The sequence below is a fragment of the Lissotriton helveticus genome, chromosome 1_1 (genome assembly GCF_964261635.1).
Source record: "Lissotriton helveticus chromosome 1_1, aLisHel1.1, whole genome shotgun sequence".
NCBI classification, from domain to species: Eukaryota; Metazoa; Chordata; class Amphibia; order Caudata; family Salamandridae; genus Lissotriton; species Lissotriton helveticus.
This window is the reverse complement of record NC_136057.1, coordinates 1058996144-1059019828: the sequence shown is the minus strand read 5'-3', so window position 1 is coordinate 1059019828 and position 23685 is coordinate 1058996144. Positions and strand designations below refer to the sequence as shown.

General features: G+C 45.1%; 1 protein-coding gene across 1 annotated transcript in view; it reads left to right on the top strand.

The window, feature by feature from the left end:
* Nucleotides 1–23685, top strand: part of LOC144772070 (vomeronasal type-2 receptor 26-like) — a 61686-nt gene that overhangs the window by 5345 nt on the left and 32656 nt on the right. Inside the window, exon 2 of the mRNA XM_078656258.1 lies at nt 6683–6910. The gene's annotated coding sequence lies outside the window, so the exon portion shown is untranslated. The remainder of the gene's footprint in view (nt 1–6682; nt 6911–23685) is intronic.

Here is a 23685-nt window from a genome sequence, read left to right as displayed (position 1 = left end):
CTGACACCTTTAACATTTCGCGTGGAACACGGCAGGGCTGCCCTCTCTCCCTCCTTTTGTTCGATTTATACATCGAGCCCTTCGCACAGCAATTGAGAGACAATACCACCATTAAGTCTTTCAGTTAAAGTGGTTGGGATAAGAGGGTGGCCTTATACGCGGACGATATTTTGATTTTCTCTTATGACCTTAGCTCCGCTTTGCCGACTGTCATCAAGTTAGCTCAGAACTTTGGCAGAATCTCCGGATATGAGGTTAATGCCTCTAAAACGGAGATTATGACTTGGAACCATGAGCACCTACCAGCTGCGGTTCAACCCAGTGTACGAATGCGATATCTGGGGTTGGAAATAGTCCAGGACATTAATAAAATTATCGACACTAACTTTTCTCTTATCGCTAGGGAGTGTAGGCAACTTATGAGATCCTGGACCTCGTTGCCATTATCAGTCATAGGAAGGGTTAATTTAATAAAAATGACGGTCTTGCCAAAGATTACTTTTTTGTTTAACACCATCCCCCTTTATTTTGAACCTTCATTGTTTCTTAAATTACAGAGTGATATCAATTCTTTTATTTGGACACAAAAAGCATCGAGAATTAGCTGGAAAAAGTTGAGGCACCGTAGAGAGAAGGGAGGATTGGCAGCCCAAGACCTTCAAATATACGCTTGGGCATTTCAACAAAGTCATTCTCGAATGTTGCTTAAAGTACCCACTTGCGGTGGGATTGGGGATTTGTTCAAGGCAATGCTCAGCGGGGATGGCTTTGCACAGGATGGGTTTCTTTTTAAGTTCGGGAACCCGAAATTTTTTAAAAATATTAAACTGAAGGTTCTGCAGGGGCTTGCTAAAACTTGGACAAAGGATAATGCCATCACAAAGACAGGTTATTTCTCAAGTAGGGCGACCCTATGGGATTCACCCGGCAGCCCTAGTTGGCTCATGGACAGTCTTGCGTTGCCCTTAAGGGAGGCCGGGTTGTCAGTTTGGGGTGATCTATTTGTTGATGGAGAATTATTACCATGGGAAGCTTTAAGTACTACAGTTGGCCCTAATTTTTCCAGATTTAAATACATTCAAATAGCTAGCTGGACATGCTCCCATGCCACCCCTAGGTCTAAACATCAACTGAGGGGTGGCACCTTGATAGAATCCCAACTTGTCGATAAACACCCAGCTAAAAAGGAAGTATCATTGTGGTATCATCTAATCCTGGAGGAGATGGAGGGTGATTTCCAATTGCCAGAAAAGCTTTGGGCAACATCTTTTCCAGATTTAGAGGTGGGAAGGCTTTGGCCCACTTCATTTAAATTGTTATGGGACATCGTCAAGCCAGCCTGACTTCGAAGAAATCATCTCTTTGTTCTACATAAGGCCTACTATTTGCCCCAAAGGCTTTCTAAATTTTCGACAGACCATCAAGCCTCCTGTGCAATAGCAGCCTCTGATTTACATATGTTTTATGAATGTCCACTTCTAACTTCTTTTTGGCATTCTATTAGTACTTTTCTTACAGCCAGTTTGGGTTGCCCGGTCACGTTAAATCCTGCGTTAATTATTTTTGGAGTCACGGAGGGGGTAGAGGGTCCTTCAAAAAGTTTGCTCTTTTATTCCATTCTTCTGGCCAGGAGGGAGATCGGCATGAAGTGGAAGGATTTGCTCCCCCTCCTTCTTCGATTGGCAGCCTCAATATTGCAGGTATCGAAACTTGATTTACTAAGATCAGGCAACCCGAAGAAAAGAGCATTCTGGTATCTTTTAAAGTGGGCACAGTTCTAAGACCAAATACGTTTTTTTTGGGGGGGTTTTTCCCGTTTGGTCCAATGATTACGCTGCTTTTGGTTATCCCCGATTTTTTCTGCGAGCAGAACCCCGACCTGTAAAACTTTATTTAGGTTGTGGCTGCTCAGGTGCAACAAACTATTACCCCGAAGGTGCCTGAGTGAAGGCCGCAGGGAGTTGGACCTCACTAATTGGTAGGCTGGTCTATATCATGCCCTCCAAACCAGATTTCTGAGGTAGAGAGCTACTCTTGACTGACTCTCACAACGGACCAGGGTAGATAATGAGGACCAAAAAAAAAACATTGAACCCATTGTGCTTTGCACAAATGAGTTTGTATCCCATCCTCATTGCCACATGGAAGGAAGATAGCAGGTAAGGGTGTCAGAGAAACTTTCTTTCTCAACAGCAACACTAGCATCCAGACTGCAACTCCCATCCTGGAAACCAGCACCAACATTTCAATACCCCAAGATTCTACCCCAAGCCTTCAACAATCATAAATCCCACCATTAGGGAAATAATAATAATAACCCTCTACAACGTCCCTCTTCTTGTCCTTGGATGTTGATGTAAGCAAATGAAGAAGATAAAAACAAACAGATTAATGATTCAATTAATCTCTACAAAATGATTATGACAGGCAAAAGCAGTCACATAATTTAACTTCTCATATTTTAACCTTCTTGACGGACCAATTCATTCTCACCTTTTTGCAGTGCATCGATCCGTAATACACATCGCTGTGAAATAGCTTGTAACTGTACGAGCTATATAAACAAAGTGATAGAGAAATGTGCTACTCACTAATATCACTGATTCACTATTTTGACAGGCGGACAGTCTGCAATGGCTTCTTAACTAATCAGCTAAAGTGAGCATCAAATATCACTGGCCCTTTCCAGGGCTGGCTCATGGAGTGGTATATAGGATCGGAACCACTTACTTTTTCCTTGCTCTGTGGGCTTGCCCCCTGGGCATTTTTCAGCACTGAGAATGGTTTTAGTTTTACCTTTGGTTTTGGCAGGATGCTCGGTTTTCCTGGCTCACTGTCTTCTTTCCTTCTAAGTGGGTTTGGGTACCCTGGTTATAGGTATTTTTCACAAGTGTGCCCCCAAGCTAGGCAGTGGTTACTTTCACGTTGCACCTTGTCTGCCATGTCTGGTGTGCTCCAGATGACGTTTTCTGTTGAGTAGTAAAGTGGGTAAGCACTATGATCCCTTGTATCAGCGATCTTACAGGGTATGCTATTGGGCGGCAGCTTGGTATTAGTACAGACAGTGAGTCCTTTGTGCTTTTGTGCTGCCAAGAGTCTCACTGATTTCAATGGTTCTCTTCAGGACCAAGCTGTTTTTTTTCAGGGTTTCAGGGGTAGATTTGAGAAGTCTTTATGTCTATGGGGGGCACTCCAATGGTCATTTCAACCTGAATTTATTTAGCTAAATTTACTGGCATGTTTTATGGGTGGAATTTAACCCATTTATTGGACTGGAGTGCCACTCTGCATTGTGATTGGAGTTAACAGCTCATGATTATTATCGTTTACATTTTCTTCAACTTGGTTGACTGGCAGGAGATTGGTAAGTGGGAAGAGGCCCTTTTCTTGTACTTTGGGCCCCAGACAGGGGCCAGCCTTTAGCTGCCGAACTTCTTCCGTTGAAGGAGATTTGTCCTCAGTTGTGTCAGCTGTTCTCCCCCTTTCCTCATCAGAAGAATTGGCCACATTCTTTTCTGGCATCGGAGATACTTTTGCAAGTATGGCATAATTCCTCAACCAGTTGGTGTAAGGGAAGTTTTTATTCCTTTGCTTCCTTCTTTGTCATATTTTTTCTGTCCTATGCCTCCAAATGCTTCGATTGGGATTGTCAGTGATGTGTTTTGGGGCACTACTAGGGCCAGGCTGGCTTGGGTCTACCCTACTGCTGGGTTGGGGAATCATGGCAGCAGCGAGGGAGCTGCCGTAGCGCTCCCGTGACCAGGTGCCTTCTCCGAGTGTCTGCTAGTGGTAGAGATATCGCTGTAATGTATTTTTTCCCCTAAACGTCGTGGGAAAACGGTTACTTACCCCCGTGGTCTTTCTGTTGGATTTTGCTCTTTGGTGGCGTCTTGCAGAGCGGTTTTGGCCGGGCCCCGCGGGTTATCTCGTGTCATTTTGGGCCCTTTTGATGAGATTGTTTAAGTCAGAGATCTTACCATCAATCCCAGCCACATGGATAGCTACAGTGTTCAATATCTCTATTTGAATATCCATTTTTGCTGAATGATAATCCATGGCATTGACCATAGATTGTATGGTCTTCAACACGGAAGGCCAGACTCCTTCATCTGGGGGAGGGTTATTACTTTTTGCAGCGGTCTCAGATTTAGGGGTCCCTACTGTTGGATTCACCTTATCTAGATTAGCCTCCTGCTCAAGGTCAGTGGCCTAGGAGGATTGCATCTAATCCCACTCTTCCTGTGTCAGGTAGGAGGTCTCCACACACTCTGTGTGCAACTATGATGCCATGTGTAATGTTCCTTTTTGTTCTGGGTTTTATCCACGTGTTTCTGTTGCTATTTGATTGCTGGCTCAGTATCGACTAGCGGGGAAGTAAGATAGAAGTTGTAGCTTTGGATTCCTTTAGGGCAGCTGGCTTCACTGAGCTGAGAGGGAACAGTGCACTGTCATTCTCCAATTCTGAAGTTCTTGCTGCCAGGAAGGCAGAGGTTGAATTTGTTTGACCAGAGTGGTCTGCGCCCTGGCTGGTCATACTGGTGGTATAATCATCAGAAACCCCCAGGCCTGTTGCCCTGCTTACTATGCTTGCTTGCCTTACTGCACTTGCAGGACATCCTCCTTTTGCATTTTCTCATTCACTGTGCTGGCCCAAGGTTAAAAGTTGGGTGGGCCTGCTGTTATCAATGCAAGTGGGAGTGGAAATGTTTGGTCGTTCTGGTGATTAAATCAATGACCTCATCTGGATCTGGAGTCCTGCTCACTAGCCTTGTTGGGCATTCTGGGTGTCCTCCGTTGACTTTGTCAGGAGCACCTTGGTCCGCCCGGGTGATGACTAGGGAATTAGGAATGTCCGTGGAAGTCAGAAGGGATTGGTATTAAGAGGGCTGGCAGGTCCTTGCTATCAGATGTGTCAGAGAGGATGGGCAGGTTTGCATCTCTCCGAAGTTGAAGTTTAGAGGTGATTTTCAGTTAGTTGTCAAGGCAGTCTACCTGGCCCTGAGTTATAGTGGGTCATTGGGTAAGTTTCCTCCGCCTGCGTCCTTGCTGCAGTGAACTTCTAGCCTTCCCTGACCTCCTCCTAATGAGCTGTGTAGCAATTCAGACACTCTGTGTTGCCAATTACTGCCAAATGCTGGGCAACCTTGGGTCACAGGGGCGTATTTTAGGCTTGCTAGTTGTGCTGTAGTGATCTGTGATGTGACTTGAGTCAGTCAACTTTCAAAGTTTTTTCCTAGTGCCACCACACCCCTCTCTTGAAATGATTGTCTTGCCTAGTGGAGATGCTGTAGAGGCAGGGCGAGAAAAGAGCAAGGAAGAGAATGCCCTGAGATGCTCAGCCCTCCCCAGAGGTTGGATTACTAGGCCCTGAGGTGGCTGGCTTGTCCAATGGTGGCCCAGTTGTAGCCCAGTAGTTCTCCTGAGACTCCTCTGAGATTTTTGGCTCTGGCTCGGTTTGCAAATGCAGAGGGTAGCAACCTTCTATCTTGACCCCTTGGCCGATCAGTGCCTGGGCCAGGACTTCAAGGAGATTCTGGGTGGGGAATAGGCACAAATCACTCTGCTGGTGATGGTGGAGATGATAGCTAGGCACAGGAGCACACCCAGCCCACAAGCCGCACTAGTACCAAGTCGGACTGCTTCTATGGGCCGGGGCTCAACCTGAATTTGGCCGAGGCTTACCCCACCATAGCTTTGCCAAAAGCACCCTCTCCTTCCCCGCTCTTACCAGGCTGCTGCGATTGTGTGCATCCTCCTTTAGAATCCACTGTACTTCAGCTGTTGGGAGTGAAGGTGGGGTTGGAGCTGGGTTGAGAAGTTGTGGCAGCCTCTGGCCTTCTATGTGCCTACTGCCTTCTGTGCCGGTAGGAGCCAGTCTCAAGAATACGATAATCAGAGAGAACAGTATCTCTCAAAGTCTAGAGGGATCTGTCATAAACCCTAACAGTGCATACATTACTTAAAACATACAGATATACTCTCCTAGTGTGATCTTCACACCACCCTTCCAGAAACCGATAGGATTGCATTTCATGTGCCCATTGGCAAACGTTCCCTTTTCCATTTCACAAAACCTTGACATTCACACAACCTTGGATAGAAAGCTGTTGCTGATATACTGTGAATAGACACCTTTCCCAATTCCTCAGCTCTTCACGTCTCTGCCCTGATTTTCTTCCCAGGCCTCCCTATCACTAATACATTAAACTCCTTTCTATAGCCAATGAAGCCTTGGAACCACATCTGCAGAGGAGAGAACATTCAAAACAACCAAATGCATTTCAAATTCAGGCCTCGTTAAATTAGCATGGTTAAACACTAACATGTGTGCATCTATTACATGAATAAATGTGCACAAATAACTTTAAAAAGTGCAGCAATATAAATATAACTTAGGTAAATGATGCACTGCACTTTCAAATAAACACAAGTAAACATTAATGTGCACTAATTTATGAATCTCTAATTCCTACTACAGTGAATGCAATTTAGTAATATAGTTGAATACTTCACTTGCCATTAATAAAGTAAGACACACAGAATATTTGGTAATAGGTGCACGTAGATATTGCACTTCTGTGACGTGTAAGGGTCGAGCTAAAATGGTGCTGCTCCACAGGGTTAACTATCTGAACTGTCTCACTTTGGTTTATCATATTCTCTTCATGTCTCGCATATCTAGCTGCTGCATTTTGTGAAGAATATACATTTCAGGAATCCACTGGGTGAAGATGTGTACTTTGATGAAAATGGAGATCCTCCTCTTGTCGCCGACTTCCTGAACTGGCAGGTGACTCCTGACGGCAATACCAGCTATGTCTACATTGGAAAATATGACTCTCGGCTGCCAGAAGACCAAAGACTTGCAATTCATGATGACCATGTAATCTGGGGTGCTGGATATTTTCAGGTAAAACACATTTAGCACTACAGATTATGAGAATACACCATTTTAGTTTCCTCCTAAATGTCCAAGGTGTGCAAGTTTACTTTGCCAATTTACCACCTCTTCTCCCGGGAACATTACCTTTCCCATAATAAAATACACTCTCTTCCTGAACTTTACTAAACCCTTTCTCTCTTTAACCCCATAAATGCAAGTATAGAGTCAACTTAGTCCTATCTACTAGTCCAGTTGAAAAATAAAAACTGAGAAAAGTCATAGTCAAGGAAGGCTGAGATGACAGAATGTCATTTTAGTAATTAATTAATTCACAAAAATTAAGCAGATCTGTTTTCAAATCACAGTTATGGATTCAAAAATAAAGTGAAGAAAAAAAACAAGAAAAGGTCATATCATTTCCTGAAATTAATAGCTTTCAAGTAACACCATATTAAGGGTATATGTTAGTGAGTATCGATTTCAGTCAACATATCCAAGTATATTTCGAAGTGAAAGTACAAGTCCTGGGATGTTTACTGCCATTGACTAAAATACTACTTGCTGAAAGGTACCAATGTGAGTTAGTAAACAGCCATGCATGAGATGTTTGTAGCACACGCACCGTCCGGTACCTGAATTCTGTGACTGCACTTCTTCGCTCTAAGCCATTGCAGAACTTTGCTGCAGTAAATGGACTCCAAGACCAGAGCATCCTTGCCATCTGGTGTGCTCCTCTGTAGATCATGGCAGGCAGTATTGATACCTATGCCTCTGCACTTACAGGCCTGACCATCACCACAACAAAAGTTCATACACTGCCTAAACTAACCTGTGATGGCTGTTGTGGCTCAGTTCTCCTGTGCTCCCCAGTATATGTTATTTCTGGAAACTAATCTAGTTTAAGTCTGGGAGGCTGATAAATAATTGACTTGAGTTAAGCCCAGGCGGGCCTGACTACCACGAGACAGTGTGGCAGGCACCGTCCTGGAGAGGAATAAGCCATGGAGGCAGTAGCACCATCTGAGCAGCAGCGGGGCCCTTTCACTTAAGCCTTGCTTGGCAGCGAAAGGTGAGCACTTGTCTTAGAGCATAGTATCTCCCAGGAGCCCACAACCGCTATGACATCTGGTCTAGTGAGAGATGCTGCAAAACACATTCTGCTCTGGCAGGTGGCGTGTCATCTGCCCCATAGGTGAATAACTTCAGACACGTTCGAAGCCGGTCCAACATCAGAATCAGGCTGAGAATGCACCGAAGTTAGACTGGACGGATTGTCAGCTTTTGACAAATCCAGTGGTGCTGATGGGGTGCGGAGGGGTCAAACTTTCATCCTCAGCAACTGAAACAAGAAAGACAGAAATTAGTAATAAACAATGGAGCATATTATCCAGCCCCTATCACCACCAGAGCGTCACTTTTTTGACGCTCCGGTGGCGTAGCACCATTTTCAATATCTACAAAGTGGAGCTAAGCCACTTAGCATGGCTTTCCGCCATCTTGTAAATATGCCCCTTTCCGCCATAGTCCTCTGCGGCAAATGGGCGTGCAATGGGTGTTGCTGTTGGTGTTCCATCGCAACACCCATTGCTTTTTGATGCTGCTTCAGATTTACAAGGAGGTGTTAATCTGTGGCAGCGCCAAAAAGTAACGAAATGCAAGAGCAGGAGTTAGAATGGCGCACAAGAAGCAGAGTTTTTATTTCTCCTTTTTTTGCTTTTTCTATGTGTGTTCTTCAGCACGCATAGAAAGAGCAAATAGCCATTAATGGTTCTTTAAGTTCAGGAAGGTGTGGCTTCCTGCACATAAACAATAATTAAATAATTACGATGTGCTACTTCTGTGTGTGCTTCAGAATGCAGCACACATAGAAGTAGCAAATCAACATCATGGATTGTTTATGTGCAGGAAGGGACACTGTCATGCACATTAACAATCATGCCCTGCAATGCGAATGGGCCTGCGTTGGCGCTAGGCAGCTAATTTTAGATACAGCGCTAGGGAAAACACAAGGGTGTAACGTATTGTGGTAAATGCGCACATCCCTTCATTTTGAAAATGTCGAAGCACTGCGCTGACAGATTTGGTGGAGCTCCACAATCCAACATTTTATTGTAAATTTGCCCCACGGTATTACCTGACACCACCTGAATAGCGTGGCTAATGTCTGACACAGAGGTAAAGCGGGGATTAAAATGAGTTAGTTTAACCCGCAGTGCTAGGCACAGGGCAGGACAGATCACAAGAAGGGCCTTCTACACAATACAAGCACTCTGACACACCCTTCCACATCTAGGATATCTGCAAAAGCTACAGGCCATTAGCTCCTTCTAAATGTGGCATGTAGAAAATGCAAATGGTTTTACCTAGGGCATACCTATTCATACTTTTGAAACGGCAAATGCTTCATAACACTGCAGCAAGATGGAAACTCATGAAACTCATTTTTCAAGAGCTTCACAGAGCTATCCAAAGGGACATCGCTCCTAAAAACGAAATTCTGAAATTACTCTCAGTATAGAATACTTCATTGAGAAATATCAACTTCTGCGTCCTTTCCCCCTTCAAGTAGAAGTGCATTGGCGGAATTACATTTTCAGTACAGGTGGCAAAACCTCAAAGTTTTCTATTATATAATATTTTTTTTAAAACATACAAGGCTATCTGAAGTTTGTGAAGGAAGTACACAAAAAATGCACAGGCTTTGAGATGAGTCCCAAGAAAGACAATCGTAGCCAGTGCATGGCATGGGTAGCGCATGTGTTTTTCCAGGGTTGTCCAATAAGGCCCAGCTGTCAGTGTCCATAGCTGGACACGGTTTGCTCCTATGTTTCTCCTGTGTGGGGTTTTCAGAGCAATATATCCTTGCAACTAGTGATCGGCACATGTCATTGGAAGGATCAATCCAAATACTCCCTTCACCACTATTGAACGAATTCTGTGTCACTGAGAAGCTAACACACAGTCAATGCACGAAAGGGACTGCCGCCTGTCACCTTGAGTGGATGCAGTCAAACATGTACAGACTCTTCATAGAACGTATACAGTAACTGCATGTACAAAGTGCACAGCATGGAATGAACTCTGTGGGATATTTAGACTGGCTGCCTGTAATCAGTACATTCCATTGTTTTCTACCCTGGCTTTTGGAGTAACCATATTCAGTTACCACTAGAGTGGTGATTTTTCACCTTCACCTCAGGAATTCCTTTATCGAGCTCCTACATTAGCTACCTGTTGTCGGTGCAACTCTGGACAAACTAGAGTAAAGGCATGGAATTATTTTCTCACGAGCACAACACTAATCCAATAACCACATTAAACTACTGGGAAAAGAATTAACCTTAGGTTCTGGAGCAGCATGCAGCCTGGCATAAAGGGCTTTGATGCTCCATTAAGGCTTGTTAAGTGCTTTATAAAGGCAAGTACAATATAATAAATGTATAACCCTCCTGGCCCATACTAATATTAATGCCATAACACTCAGTGGTCGGGCAGTCCATTGTAGTTCATATAGGCTGCATAGTAATTCCCTTAAAGAATGTATGCAAGGCAGGGAGGAATGTTTGGACAAGTACTTTTCAACACATCCTCTGAATGCACTAACAGTCCAAAGCTTTAGGTGCTAACTCAGCTAAAGCTATACACCCCACTCAAATCATCAACTCACCTTTTGAAATCGGTCACAACTGGCCCTGCGGTTCCCAGCCTTATTCTATCATACCTCTACATCTACTCAGTCAGTCAGTCATAATAGCTTTATTTGACAAATAGTCATGAAAGCTGAATCCAGTACAACATTTATGACCAAAATATACAAAACTGTTAAAAGGGAAGTTTCCCACAGATATTAAAAGCCATAAAAATATAAAAACAGCAGGTAAAATTCATATGCTCCTCTCAAAAATATGTACATACATACAAAAATAGAGAATACAGCATAAAATATACATTGGTTATAATGCCACAATCACTTTTGATCTTATAATCCATGCCCATCCTAGAAATTTAGCTAAAGATATGACAAGTGGTAACCATGTTTCGGTACACATTAGTCTAAGTACTACCTCCCATTTTCGAGTACCCAAAACTCTACAAATTGGGGCCAACAATATACGCCGTAGGACTGTGTAAGCATGACACACAAATAACAAATGGGCCAGAGACTCCAAGTTTGCATGACAAATTGGGCAAGAAGTGTCATCTGCTGTGCCCCAACTTGCAGTGAAAGACTTAACAGGTAATGTGCCCACTCTCAGTTGAAAAAAAGAGCTTTCTATCATGAGGCTTTGTAATGGTGTCCCAGTAAGATTCTAGCTTTAGTGTTGGTTTAACCATAAGGAATTGGCCCGTTAATGTCGAGGGATCACCATTCCTGAAAAGGTTGTGTTGTAATCTTTCTCTCCTTCTCTCCCTCCCCGTCCACCCCTCCTCTCCCTGACTTCTTGGTATGAACCGCGCTCCATCCTGGAGTGTGGGTTAGAATGTTCGTGATTAAGCTGTTGCCGCCAAGCTGGAAGCACCTGTTGTATTTATGACAATAAACCTAACGTTGGAACTTATTAATTGGTAGAGATTTATTACGACATTTATGGCGACGAGGACGGGATACTGAGCCAGGGTCAGTGCGGTGTTTTCCCCTGGATATATCTGACGCTTGAGCGGAGCAAAGCAACAAGGAAGTCTCACCCAATTTATGAAAAGTAATAATTCGGTCTACCTCGAGGCCGGTTGTGAGTGGAGACAAGGAGTTAAACCGTTGATGTGGAGGTGAAGCGGATCACTCAAGGCAGCGGTGCTCCGATCCAGGCTGTGAAGAGACGTTAATAGGCACCAGGCTCAGTCCCCTCCGTGGTTTGTGAGGACTGTTATGCTGTGGGCGAGAAGCAGGGAACTCTCGTGAGGAGAAGACGGAGCAGGTCTTGCTCCGATCTCGCGCAGAGTCGTCGACGGGAAGTTCCGGCCCGGAAAAGGGGCAGTAGAAGGAGGACTTCGTTTGCCTAACTCTTCCTGTGTGAAGTTAGGAGGGAATAAAGCAAAAGGAAAGTACTTCAGGTGGTCGGAGCGAGCCGCACATTTCAGCGAGCTGAGCACATGAAGAGCGTGAGGAAGGGAGTGGAGGAACGAAGTCACTCTCAGGAAAACGTCAAAGAAACAGTTTAGAGGTGAGCGCAAATTCAGCGAGGCACTAGTGAGTGACAGCGTAGGGGAGCTACTAACCCCTCTACTTCCAGTAATAAGGGAGGCGTGTAACTAAAGCCTCAGAGTATTCTAAAAGTATTTGATCAGGAATTTGGAGGAAGTTTAGCCGTGGGGGACCAAGCTGCATTTCACAATTACTTTAAGCCATCGGAAAGCTGTGAGGAGCACGTAATGGAGAAATATTTTGTTGAAAGCTTAGGAAACTGAGTAAAACGGTACCAGTGACAGCAGTTGTCGCATAGCTGGGGTGAGTTCACTTATATATATATCAAAGAAGAAAGAAATGAAGATAAATGTAGGGGGCAAATGAGGCGAAGAGAGAGAAGAAGTGTCTACTTATTAATTGTGAAAGTGGAGAACTAAACGCCTCTAGCGGAATATTGGAGCGCAGGATCCATGTTATCATTCTCGTTGTAAAGACATAACGTAATCTGGCAGGGAAAATAGAAACTGATTTCGGGTGTCGTGTCGGGCACCTCGCTTCCGACCTGCCTTTAAGTGTTCGAAGAGAGTTGATATCCGACTATAAGGATTGGTGTTTCTGACCAGATCAGGTGTCTAATCGGGCACAGGAGGCGCTGAGGTGAAGAGCGCGAAAGTGAGGACGACAGTTGGGAGGCGATCGTCCGTGTGTCTGACTGGGCACAGGTGGCGCTGAGGTGAAGAGCGCGAAGGTGAGGACGACGGTTAGGAGGCTACCGTCCGAGTATCTGACTGGCACTGTTGGCGCATTGGTGAAGAGCGCGAAGGCGAGGATGATGGGTGGAAGGAAAGCGCCTTAAGGGCAGACAGCTGAGTGGGTGCGACACCAGAGCGTAGGCTGTGCATCGCTTGTCCACCGCACACATCTAATGAACTGGAGGTACGGTGTGGAAAACGTATGAAGTAGCACAGTGGCAGTGTATGGTAGCTGTATTGAGAAAATATTTCAGGAACATAAAGTTTAGCGAGCTTGGGTTCCAGTGATCGAAAATTAACTTGGGTAATACCTTGAGTGACGAAATTGTCAGTGATTATTGAGGAGGAGAGAAAAGGAAAACTGTACAAGGGACAGTGGGGGTCGTCTCCCCGAGGTGAATTCATTGAAGTCAAATAAATAATAGGAAATTAATATTATGGGAGCAAAGGATGTGAGGTGATATAATAAGTGACCGCCTATCAGTGGTAGCACCCCATTAGAGTTCAGACGCAGGATCCCTGTCATTATCCTAGTGCATCTGCAACAGGGAAAATCTGTCAAGGAGTAGGAATTGAATTTCGGGTGTCGAGCCGGGCACCTAGCGTCCGACCAGTCCTCAGTTGTTAAAGGTTTAGTCGTTCTATTTTAAGGAGGTGTGTGTCATTCCAAGTCGCGGGTCTGACAGGGCAGTTTGGTGCGAAGGTGGAGAGTGTGAAAGCGAGGACGACGTTTGGAGGCGACCGCCTTAAGGACAGGCGGTTGATTTATTAAAGCACCAGGACTCAGCTTGCGCAACGATAATTTAAGGAACGTGGGGTTTGCAGTGGGTAAGTGAGAGAAGTACCCAGCACCCTGCGAGTTCTCATTGCGAGGCAGTGTGATTTACAGTCACGTCTCTTTTCATTTCTCAAGCCTCTTGTCAATACGCACATAGTCTAAACAGTCTAGTATTTGCCATCAAGATTCACCCTTCTGTGTTTAGTTGTCCAGAACCTGACCACCCCATCTTGGTATCCAGTCAGAGTTTATTTGTTCCTTGCCATTTTTTGGAAGGGTCACCTGAGCAGTCCTCCAACGCAAGTGCATGATATCCTTAAGGGCCCCTGGGGCAACGTGGCCAATAGATAACAGTGCTCAGTAGTGATCAGTGTGGGTACTGTAGTGCTGTATTTGTGTAGTGGTGGCACATTCCGAGGAAGAGAAGAGGTATTGCAGCACACCCAACATGGAGTGGGGCCGAAAGTACAATCTCCCTCCACCTGAGCCGTTCATGGAGGAGGGTAATAAAAACATTGCAGAGTGGAGTGAGTGGAAAGTGTATTTTGAAAACTATTTGTCTGTTTTGGAAGAAGAAGTAGCATCCTTGTCACCGGAAGCCAAAGCGGAAATTCTACTCCACAGCTTAGGTAAGGGTGGAAGGAAAATGTATCACAACATGGAGAAGGTTTTAATGTCAGGTACTGATAGAAACATGTATGAGAATATTCTGAACGTGTGGGACGAACATTATATACTAGCCACTAGTGGAATGGCACATATGGATGAAAGTTTCAAGGAAAGAATGGAGGGCAAAGAGGATGTCAGTGCCAGCAAGATAGCTCTGAGATGCACTGTTTTAATAGAAGAAGTTGAGACAGAAATGATTACTGACACTGGTTCGAGATATAGCATGGTAAGCAAAAAAGATTGGGACAGAAAATTTGCAAAAAAATTTGGCAGTGAACTAAAAGAGGCCAACACAGTCCTGCAAACATATGCAGGGGAGGATATACAGATTATTGGTTACAAAGTCATGGATGTAGTTTATAAAGATAACAATACGAGGAGTACTATATACATAACGAGAAGTAGTATCAACACGCTAGGGTGGAGAGATCAACAGAAGTTGAGGATATCATGGGGAAAAAGAATAAAAGGACACAGGAATGAGCTGGCAGGGTATCAAAGCAAACAGAATACCAGAGGAGAAACTGTTAACGTTCGCATGCAACCACCTAAGATTACGGCAGCATTTGAAAATACTGCAAAGGAAAAGAAGTGGGAAAGTGAAGCTATTAGGGATGAACACAACAAGAAAAAAAACACATATCAAAGCCAGGTGGAGAAAAGAGAAATACGTAAGAAACCAGAGAGAATGGACAGTAGTAAACAAAAAGTGAAGACGGTTGGAAAATTGGGGAGAATGGTGGTGAGTGCGGATACCACAACCAAAGAAAGAGGTGGGCAGATGAATAAAACCAACCAGTCCGTTTGCAAAGTGATGCAGCACAGAATGAAGCCGGATGGGTTCCAACCCAAGTGGTCAGAGGAGCATATGGACAATTGTGATCTAGAAAGAGTGAGAGGTGCAAGACACATCGAGCCTAAAAGAGGAAAAAAAAATGAATACATACAAAGGATCGAGTATGGAATGATGGAAAGGGAGTGCAACATAAAGCCGAGAGACCTAAAAGGATCCCCACTTAAAGTTAAGGAAGGGAAGAGGGGTCCAGTATATGGTATGTGGAAGAAGCCGAAGTGCAATGGCTCAGAAGACACGTATGATTTTGTGTATGGCAAACCCAAGAGGGAACAGGAGGACACACTCAAGCCTGAGGAGACTCATGCAAATGATCGGGGGCTGTCTAAAACCAAATGTGACAAAGATGGCAATAATAGTCATGACCAAGGAAGTGGGAGCAGAAGAAGGCCCGGTCCTGGTATTGATAAGTACATGGAAACGGAAGTTGGTTTTATCAGTGGTTGCCTTAGGGGTGCGTCCTGGCACAAGCTACTGCCCAGAGAAAAGGACTGTACAGCCATTCCAAATCTTCCGGTAAGGGATGGTAATTCCATCAGTAGGAGTTCGGAATCCCAGGGAGAAATAGACGGAGTAGTAAGCTTGGACAGGAGAGAGCTAAATGGGAAAAGGTGGTGATGCCTTGTTTTCACCAACATGAGGATGCCCGTAGTGTTACACAATGCATACATTGATCAGCTTCATCCATCGTTACGAGTGACACTCCCTGTTGGTTCCAGACTGTTCTAGTTGCTTAACGTTTGACAATGTAACCGCATAGCCTTCTTACTCCTTTTCTGAATTTTTAAAGGCACCAGACTTTTACAGTTGTTTAACGCAGTAAATGCAACCTCGTAACTATTTCAAATGCACATTACAGTTATAGTTGATTAACATTGTAAATGCAACCTTTCAACCTTTCTTATTTCTTTATTAATGTTTTAAAGAGCCTTACCACATCCCTGCAAATGTATATGAGAATAGGGCCACCCACCCCATCGATACAGAACTTGCCTTGGGACTACATACGCATTCCCCCCCCTTCCCAGTCTTCCCTGCGCATATTCACCCCGCTCACTCTCTCTCTCTCCATCTTTTCTTAGGGAGGGAGGTGTGTTGTAATCTTTCTCTCCTTCTCTCCCTCCCCGTCCACCCCTCCTCTCCCTGACTTCTTGGTATGAACCGCGCTCCATCCTGGAGTGTGGGTTAGAATGTTCGTGATTAAGCTGTTGCCGCCAAGCTGGAAGCACCTGTTGTATTTATGACAATAAACCTAACGTTGGAACTTATTAATTGGTAGAGATTTATTACGACAGGTTGCCATCCACCCATCCCCGGTAGCTTCCCTTCAGTTGTGCTTTCGAGGGGAACAGGGTGTTTTCAGGATTCTCCCAAAGGGCAACCATGTTAATGTTTATTAGTATAGATCTAACATTCTGTAGCCATTGGATTTTCTTTTAATGGTCTGCTCTTATTAGATCTTTTAGGCCCTCCACATAGGGTATCAATTCAGGGGTTGACCAAATTCTCCGCCAGTACAGCAGGGGGCGTAGTCTGGCACTGTCAACCACTGCATTCCTACCTAGATCACAAAGTAATGGCTGTGCTTGAGTGTTTTATGGAAGGTTAATGATTTTCCGTACAAAGCTATTTTCAGCTACAGTCAGTTTAGAAAGGTCTTTAAATCCCCAGAGCTCTGCCCCATATAATACTGCACTAACAATTTTCATATTATAAATGGTCAAGACAGGACTAACTGGTTTTGTGAACGATGCATTAAACTCAGCCAGTAAGGTACCTGCCAACTGTTTTCAAATGTGTTTAACCTGTTTGTGATTCATTTGAATAGGGAGTGCGCTTCCAACCTTCCTCATTTGATGTTTCAGTGTGGCCATGTACAGTTGCTTACCCCACCTCATGTCGCCCTACATAATGTTATATGTTATATGTTATGTTATGTTATGTTATAGGGAAATTTATATTGTGCACTAATACTCAAGAGTGTTCTGGCGCGTGAGTAGGCCGTGGCAGGGAGGAGTAGAAATATTAAGGCAGCTGTTTAAACAGGAACGTTTTAAGATGTTTTTTGTAGATATGGAAATCCTGAGTATCTTGGAGATCAACCGGTAGAGAATTCCACATCACAGCTGCTTTGACCGATAAAGACTGACCACCAATCCGTGACCGACGGAACCTTGGGACCACCAGCCGATGTTGGTGGGATAAACGCAGAGGTCGCCTAGGTGTGTAGAACGCAAAACTCGTTCTGATGTAGGCCGGGCCAAAGCCATGAAGTGCCTTGTGCGTCATGGTCAATGCTTTGAAGTGCACTCGCTGGGCCACGGGTAGCCAATGAAGGTCGCGTAGATGTTGCCGAATGGTAGATCTCCTCGAGATATTAAACGAGAGTCTAGCCACGGCATTCTGTATGACCTGAGTTTTTTTTAAAAGATAGCCAGGTATACCAATGTAAAGAGCACTGGCATAATGCAGGCGGGAGAGAATAAGAGCCCGGGCAACCATTTCCTTAGCGGTGCGCGGAAACTGAGGGAAGAATCATCTCAAGGCTTTAAGAAAGCCAAAGCAGACTCCTGTGAGTTTTTTTTATTTGGTCATGGAAACAAAGATCTTCCCCCTACCATATCCCTAGATTCTTTGCGGGCCCACCCTTTGAGTTAGGGCACGGAAAGTCAGGGGGCTATAGAGTCTCCCTAAAAGCAGGAGGAAACTGGCCGTAGAGGAGCACCTCTGACTTGTCTTGGTTGCACTTGAGACGAGCATGTGCCTGCCAGGAGAATACCGATGAGAGGCACTTATGAGCAATATCAGTTTGTAGATCGGAGTCCTTCCAAGTGAAAAGGAGCTGAGTGTCATTGGCATAAGCCATTATTTTAGCGCCCAGCTCCTCAGCTAAGAAAATCAGAGGTGTAAAATAAATATTGAAAAGCAAGGGGCTAAGTGTGGAGCCCTGCGGGACCTCCGTGGACAGTTTCCTTATGGATGATGAAAAAGGTGGCATCCACATCTGCTGAGAGCGATCTTCAAGAATAGACTTAACCCAATCCCATGCTAGGCCCGCAATGCCAATGGCAGACAATTGGGCGAGAAGTTGCTGGTGGGGCACTGTGTCGAAGGCGGCAGAGAGGTCAAATAAAATCAGAGCCGCCCTACCGCCCGTGTCCAAGCACTCCCTGATAGCCTCGGTCATCTCCCCCATGACCCCTCGATATGTAAAATCATTTACCTGCTCCAAATGACGCTTATTCAGAACCATCGCTCCTCTAAAAGATCTATGGGGGTTAAATGTCCTATACTTTGTTTAGGAAACATTTATCCCCAAACCCCGCAGGTGGCGAAATTCCTCGAAGAGCGCTAGGGCTCGCTGTAGGCCGCTCGGTGTTTTGGCGATTAACAGCGTATCGTCGGCAAACATGAGGATTGGAATTTTTACACCTGCCAGTATAGGAGCGTCCGTTGGATTAGCTTCCAAGAATTTTACAATCCCATTAATAAAAATGGAAAACAATGTTGGGGCCATCACACAGCCTTGTCTCACCCCCCTTTCCACTCTGAAGGCGGGGTGACCTGGCCCTGGCTACCCCACCAGATTTTTGCATTGGTGTCCTCATGGAGTCTAGGTATAAGGGTTAATAATTCTTGGGGCATCTTCAGGTATTGCAATACTCTCCACCGTCTATTACAGGATACGAGGTCAAAAGCTGACTTTAAATCTACAAAGGTAGCATACAAGCTGCCTTTTTCCAAAACCAGCGTTTTCCAGTAAAGTAGAGTGAAGCGAAAGGTTTGATCAATGGTACTTGTGCATGACCGGAAACCTGCCTTGAAAGGTAATAATATATCCTGCTCACTAATCCAATCCTGGATTCCCATGATCTTTTGTAATGAATCAATTAAACTTATGGGTCTGCAATTCCCAGGCAAAGACTTATCCCCCTTTTTGAATATTGGGATTATCCCCACTCCTTTCCATGACTCTGGTACCGGCATACCTTTAGCAATATCATTCATTAAAATCAGGATGTATAGGTTCGAGTTGGATTTATTGGAAAGGAATATATCGGCTGGGATACCATCAGGGCCTGATGCTTTACCTCCCATCCCAGTACCCAAAGCAATATCAACATCAACTTCATTAAAAGCCGAACCATCATAGTAAGTGTGTGAGAGCTCAAACATATCCCTATCATCTATACTGCAAATATATTGGGTTTGAAAATGCATTGCCCATTGATCTTGGCGTACATGATTTATCGGCTCTAAAGGTCGGCCTTCTGTGCCCCATTTTACTACATCCAAAAATAGTTTATGGTTTTTGTTTTCGCACGCACATTTGAGATCCTGCCATCTATTGTCGTCCCAAAGTTTCTTTGCCGTCTCCTGGACTTTCTTATATTTCTGCCTAGCAGACCTAACCTTAATCATGTCGCCTTCCTTAATTGCTTTCCCCAAGGAGTTACGAGCCTCCTTACAATCCTTGTTAAACCATTTACTTCCCTTTTTATTGTGAGTACCTCTATTTTTAGTGGTTTTATAGAAATAGGTACAAAGCTGTTTAAAGAACTCAGCATGAAATCCGATAACCATCTCAGGTGGTACCATGTTAGAGCAATAATAGATCTGGAAGATCTTTTGGCTATCAACATCTAGTGAGATCCTATCAAGGACTTCAGGCTTTGCTATTAAATTTACCCATTTCAATCGCCTCATGTCATCTGTAGGAACTGAATCTAGAGTTATCAATTCCCTGCTAGAATAAAAGGCATCTTCCTCTACCACTATCTCAAAAACTGCAGATAATGGATTATAGTCACTCTCTATCTGCTCAATTACCTTCATGTCCTTTAATACATGCCAAAACTGGGAATTAATTAATAAGTAATCAATGCGGCTGTGACTGGAACCATTGCTAAAAGTACTTACGCCATCTCTGTCTGAGTGTGTTCTACCATTTACAGCCCTTAGTCCTTTCTCCATACAGAGGGAATTCATCTGTACTACCACATCAGTCCATTTTTTTTACTGGGATTAGATGTAGTTTAGGGATTCTCCGAAGATCACCTTCCTCATCAGTAAAATTCGCGTTTAAAAGGGGTTCAAAAGTCATGTTGAAATCACCCGCTATTATTACATCTCTGCTCCTGGAAGGTTGGTCAAGAAGTGTTTCCAGAGCTACTAGCACCCCCGATTTCCTACCCTTACTGCCCCTTGCATAGATGTTATAGACATCAAGCTTTTCGCCGACTCCCCACATCAACCTATGCGCTAATATATCCTTATTGAGGGACTCAAAGACCTGCACCACGAAGCCAATTTCTTGGCGCACCAAAATTGTTAAGCCTCCTGAGGGTCGACCTTTTCCGCCAGCGATTGCAGGGACATAATAATTTAGATAGCCTTCACAATGAGTTGGATCCATTGCCCGGGTTCCCTGAAAAAGGCAGACATCATGTTGTGCAACAAATGACTGCCAGTATGGAGATGAAATCTTGGAGTTTAGTCCAGCTACATTCCATGATAACACGGATAAGCCTGTCATTAGATTTTTGCTTGGACACAAAGGTGTCACATTGTTCGGCAAATTACCTTGATGTTTAGTTAACTCAATGACTCCCTTAGTTATCAATATGCTAATGTCAGGGGGTATGGTGCTCTTTATACATTCCACCTCAATGGAGCGGTGGATAGTATTACTAGGTTATCTACTAGGAGGTATGGCCTTCTGAAACGCATTCAACAGTCAGTCATTAGAGCCTAGATTTGAAGATCCATCTACTGGGAGGCCACCTAGCCCCGTAGAGCAAACCTGTCCAGTTACGAAAAGGAAACGTCTAAACTGAATTAAGGAATGGTCTGGAGAAGATGTATGAAACTCCAGGGCTAGCAAGTTTTCAACTAGTTCATGATCTTCTAGTAGTAGCTCAATGCAATCTAGAGGGTTTGTCCAGGAAGAAAGTCTGCGGGCTCGAAAAATATCTTCTCTGATAACCGAGCGACATCCCCTGACATGGCAAATCCAATGGATTGCCTAATTTGTGAGGGAATCTGCGTTTTCTCTACTATTCCTGCTGTCATATTTAGGGACATTGACCATGTACATTTTGGGCGCCTGATGCGAATTTGTACCTGATGGTATAATACTTTGTTGCCTATAGTTATTTAGAGGGATCCCTAGACCTAATATGGCAGGACGCCAAGTTTGCATCTGAAATAAATCAGAATTTGAGATAGATACATGAGCAGGACCCCCCAGTGATAAAGGCTCTGTGTTGGATCTATTTTCTCCCCCGTGTTGTAACAATGTGGAGTGTTAACCTTGCTCTGAGCGGAGGAGGAGCCAAGACGTGATCCAAGATGGCAGCTTAGAAGTCCGGCTCCGTCGCTCGACCTCTCCCTCCCTAATATCCTGTCATCCATCCTGGTTCGGTACCTTACCCCCACACGGCAGAGATGGTGCGCTGCCCATCCATGTAACTCCGGGCTCGCTAGCGATCCGGATGGCTGAGTAACGTCGTCGCAAACAGGGCGGCCTGCGCCGGCGGTGAGCCGGGGCTTTGCGTGATCCCGTGGCCGAGATGGAAGTGATCAACAGCGGACGCGGCCAACAGTGATGGCCGGCTGAACCCGCGGAGGTCGTAATTTGGGGTTTTGTCTGCAGGCGCAGGCGGAGAGCGGCACTGGTGCCCGGACCACCCGGAGCGCGTCTGACTTATTTCCCTGTACTGGAGCGATCGAGACCAGAAGCTGTTCCGGCCGCCCGCATCGCGGATTGTGCCGTGCTGCCCGGGGTGCTCCTGCCCCTAGTGGGATCGCTGGCCGGTCGCGGCATGCATCTGGCTGTGTATCTCTCCTGGGCACGGTGGGTGAGAGGCTTGTGAAGCTGCTCGTCTGTGGTTCTTCCTTTGCTCTGCTCTGGCCCCCATATGTCCTAGCTGATGGTGATGAGTCTCCGACAACCTGCTGAGCTATCTCCTATCCTGGCTGTGGAGCTCCCGGGGGTGATGAGCGCTGCCGCCATTGGTATTGAAGCGAGGGAGTACACATTGAGAGATGTTTTCCTGGCTGTTCGGGACTTTCAATCCTCCCTGACCTGTATACTGTTGGCTCTACATGATTCACTGGCGTCTATTGCTCCTGAATGGGGACCTGGGAGCGTTGATGGGACCGTCATGGATCGACCGCCTGCTTCTACTGAGTCAATTGTCATCGTGGATTTCTTGGGGCATGAGATCCTGGATTCCGGCTACAGTGAACCTATCGACGTGCTTTGTGCGACCGCCTTTCCTTCTGGTGCTCCGGCATATATACATGCCGTCATACAGTATCACTGGGCCCCTTTACCATCGGACTGTGACTATTGGCGACCGAGACTTGCTATTGTAAAACTGCTTTTGTTTAGTACTGAGGTGGCTCCTGTGACGCTGATTTGGTCGCCGAGATGGCTTGCTTATGGGACTTCTGAGTCGGAGTTTTCGTTTGCCTTTACTCGGACTGGCCAGGGATGAGCGGCGCATGATTGTTTCTCTGATTTGATGCCATTGTAGATGACGCTATACTGGGCTTGTTACTGTGCATTGTGGGGATGTGTTACGGACACATGATGTTTACTACCCCCCCCTCTTGGGGAGCTTCTACTCTCTTCTGGGAGGTGGTGGGGGAGGGGGAGAGGGGAGACGGGGGGCGGGTGCAGGGCTCCTCCTCCACTTTCTTGTAATGGGGTTTTCGTGCTAGGGGCGACAGGCATGCCTATAGGGGGGGGTGGGCCGTAGCCTTCTGCTGGTATGCGGGGTGGGGGATGGGTCTTGTTTTTTGTTCTCTTTGTTTCTATGGCCCTTGTTTTTCTCTTTGTTTGTCTCTTGTTGTCTTTCTAGGTTTAGTTTCGTGGGGGGGTCCATGTTTGTTTTTTCGGGGTTGAACTCTGATGGGATGTCTTTGCATTTCTCTTATACCGTCTTTTGATCCTGAGGGGTGGGGCGTGGGGCCGGCTCATAGTTTTCGGGCACTGACATATTCTGATTTACGTGTGGCCAAGATGACTTTCCTTCAGTTGATACACAGTTCGAAAGTCCTATCTCATGACTTGATTCATAATTGACTTGCTTTATTGTATATTCTCGGATCCTTCCTCCTTTATTATAAAATGGAAGCTCTTTATATTCTGATATTTGCGGCCGTGTTTACGTGTACCTCCCGTTCTTCCGATTTGCTATGATCTCAGTGCTGGCATTGTTGAAATGTGTACCCTTATCCTGTATTGATTTTGTTTCTACATTGTGGCCAGCCTGGAGGTTGTAGGCCCATAGCTGTATTGATTGTTCTGTTCTGCTGCTTCCGAATAAAATTTTTCAAAAAAAAAAAAAAAAACCTTGCTCTGAGCAACCTTATATGTAATGGCCGGGCAACATTCCTGACTGTTTGTCTGCTTGGATTGTTCGGGCTCCTTTACCCTACGATTGGAAGTTTCTGTGTAAGCAGGGATCCTTTGTGTCAGAAAATCAACCATCGAAGTCAGTTCTACCAACTTTATTCGCATAAGTGCTACCTCTGCTTTTAATTCACTAATAAGAGAAGGTAATCCCTGAAAATCAATGATGTTATATGAATTAGATATAGGAGGAGGGCTACGTG